General features: G+C 35.4%; 4 non-coding genes across 4 annotated transcripts; all 4 read right to left on the reverse strand.

The window, feature by feature from the left end:
* Nucleotides 1-20: 20 nt before the first annotated feature.
* On the reverse strand, nucleotides 21-110 carry TRNAY-GUA (transfer RNA tyrosine (anticodon GUA)). The gene is given in 2 exon segments: nucleotides 21-56; nucleotides 74-110. It is a non-coding gene; the product is annotated as a tRNA-Tyr (tRNA).
* A 945-nt stretch (nucleotides 111-1,055) lies between these two features.
* On the reverse strand, nucleotides 1,056-1,137 carry TRNAS-AGA (transfer RNA serine (anticodon AGA)). The gene has a single exon. It is a non-coding gene; the product is annotated as a tRNA-Ser (tRNA).
* Nucleotides 1,138-1,376: 239 nt separating this feature from the next.
* Nucleotides 1,377-1,466, reverse strand: TRNAY-GUA (transfer RNA tyrosine (anticodon GUA)). Its single transcript is given in 2 exon segments — nucleotides 1,377-1,412; nucleotides 1,430-1,466. It is a non-coding gene; the product is annotated as a tRNA-Tyr (tRNA).
* Nucleotides 1,467-2,368: 902 nt separating this feature from the next.
* TRNAS-AGA (transfer RNA serine (anticodon AGA)) lies at nucleotides 2,369-2,450 on the reverse strand. Its single transcript has one exon. It is a non-coding gene; the product is annotated as a tRNA-Ser (tRNA).
* Between the last annotated feature and the right edge of the window lie 50 nt (nucleotides 2,451-2,500).

Consider the following 2,500-nt stretch of genomic DNA (forward strand, 5'->3'; position numbering starts at 1 on the left):
TAAGTTTATCAAAAGCGTCATCCTTTGAGCTGGAATTGAACCAGCGACCTAAGGATTTCTGTACCAATCTCCTCTACAGTCCTCTGCTCTACCAGCTGAGCTATCGAAGGATTCCATGATCATACAGCTGTGATATTACGTGCTATTAAAATGATTGAGTGTTAATTTTAAACATTATCAACTTTCCAAGCAAAATGAAAAATGATTTGACTACACAAAAGAGATTCAACTACTTATTCCTGTGTTGCTTTATCACACAAATTGTCATGTTTAATCATTTGGAAAATATCACTAATAGTTTGACTTATATTTGTGAAATTACTATCAAACTGGCTACAGAGCTAGTTTGGAAAGCACTTTCAATAGATTTTTTAGTGTAGCCAAACTTACATCAAGATTAGAGATGCTTGAGCCTATCAAATCTTCTACACTCTTTTAAATTTTGCTTGTTTTGTAAACTAATCAAGTGTTCCAGGAATGATGGGGATATTCCATTGTTTGTTCTGATTTGACAATTCATGTTGGACAATGAGCGGCCCTTTTGAGCTAGTGAAGATAATTGTGCTACATGAGAGTATGCACAGACAATTATTTTTCTTTTTTTGCATTAAAGCACAATTTTTAATAATTGTGCTTTTTCTTTTTTTGCATAAAGCACAATTTTTAATAAAGGAGAGGTTAATGATATAATAATTAGCACTGAAAGTCATCTGACACGATTTGAAAGTAAAATGTTGTGCATTGAAAGTAACCAAAGTTCTTTTTACTTTGAGTGGACATCATTTTCTTTCAAATGAATTTGATATTTTGCTAAATGTACAAAACTTTCTTACAAATTTGACATTCAAAATGCATTTGTAATTAATAAATGCTACTTAGTATGGCTGCTGAGATTCCTGGGCTCAGTCTCAAGTAGAGGAGGAGAATGACGGATAGACAAAGAGAGAACAGGCAGGCATCCTAAAGATTTTGATGTGCCAGTTCCTGACTCACCCTGAGCAACACTGGTTTCAAGCTTTTAGTAAATTTTCTGAAAAATAAAACAACCATGCGGTCGTAGTCGGCAGGATTTGAACCTGCGCGGGGAGACCCCAATGGATTTCTAATCCATCGCCTTAACCACTCGGCCACGACTACCTCTCACTCAATGTGATGTTTTCACAAAAGTTTCTCTATGGGTTGAGCTACTTCATTTCAGGCTGTGAGGATGACTGAAGTAATATTGTATCAGAGATGATTTCCATGGGAAGTTAAACCTGACCACAGTGACCTGCGTTAATGATTTTTAAAATATAACTTGGAGAATGCTTTATACTTGGTATAGTTTTGGGTTTGTAAAATGTCAGTACTGACATCTAAGTTTATCAAAAGCGTCATCCTTTGAGCCGGAATTGAACCAGCGACCTAAGGATTTCTGTACCAATCTCCTCTACAGTCCTCCGCTCTACCAGCTGAGCTATCAAAGGATTCCATGATCATACAGCTGTGATATTACGTGCTATTAAAATGATTGAGTGTTAATTTTAAACATTATCAACTTTCCAAGCAAAATGAAAAATGATTTGACTACACAAAAGAGATTCAACTACTTATTCCTGTGGTGCTTTATCACACAAATTGTCATGTTTAATCATTTGGAAAATATCACTAATAGTTTGACTTATATTTGTGAAATTACTATCAACTGGCTACAGAGCTAGTTTGGAAAGCACTTTCAATAGATTTTTTAGTGTAGCCAAACTTACATCAAGATTAGAGATGCTTAAGCCTATCAAATCTTCTACACTCTTTTAAATTTTGCTTGTTTTGTAAACTAATCAAGTGTTCCAGGAATGATGGGGATATTCCATTGTTTGTTCTGATTTGACAATTCATGTTGGACAATGAGCGGCCCTTTTGAGCTAGTGAAGATAATTGTGCTACATGAGAGTATGCACAGACAATTATTTTTCTTTTTTTGCATTAAAGCACAATTTTTAATAAAGGAGAGGTTAATGATATAATAATTAGCACTGAAAGTCATCTGACACGATTTGAAAGTAAAATGTTGTGCATTGAAAGTAACCAAAGCTCTTTTTACTTTGAGTGGACATCATTTTCTTTCAAATGAATTTGATATTTTGCTAAATGTACAAAACTTTCTTACAAATTTGACATTCAAAATGCATTTGTAATTAATAAATGCTACTTAGTATGGCTGCTGAGATTCCTGGGCTCAGTCTCAAGTAGAGGAGGAGAATGACGGATAGAGAAAGAGAGAACAGGCAGGCATTCTAAAGATTTTGATGTGCCAGTTCCTGACTCACCCTGAGCAACACTGGTTTCAAGCTTTTAGTAAATTTTCTGAAAAATAAAACAACCATGTGTTCGTAGTCTGCAGGATTTGAACCTGCGCGGGGAGACCCCAATGGATTTCTAGTACATCGCCTTAACCACTCGGCCACGACTACCTCTCATGCAATGTGATGTTTTCACAAAAGTTTCTCTATGGGTTGAGCTA

This window comes from Pseudophryne corroboree, chromosome 4 (genome assembly GCF_028390025.1).
Source record: "Pseudophryne corroboree isolate aPseCor3 chromosome 4, aPseCor3.hap2, whole genome shotgun sequence".
NCBI lineage: Eukaryota > Metazoa > Chordata > Amphibia > Anura > Myobatrachidae > Pseudophryne > Pseudophryne corroboree.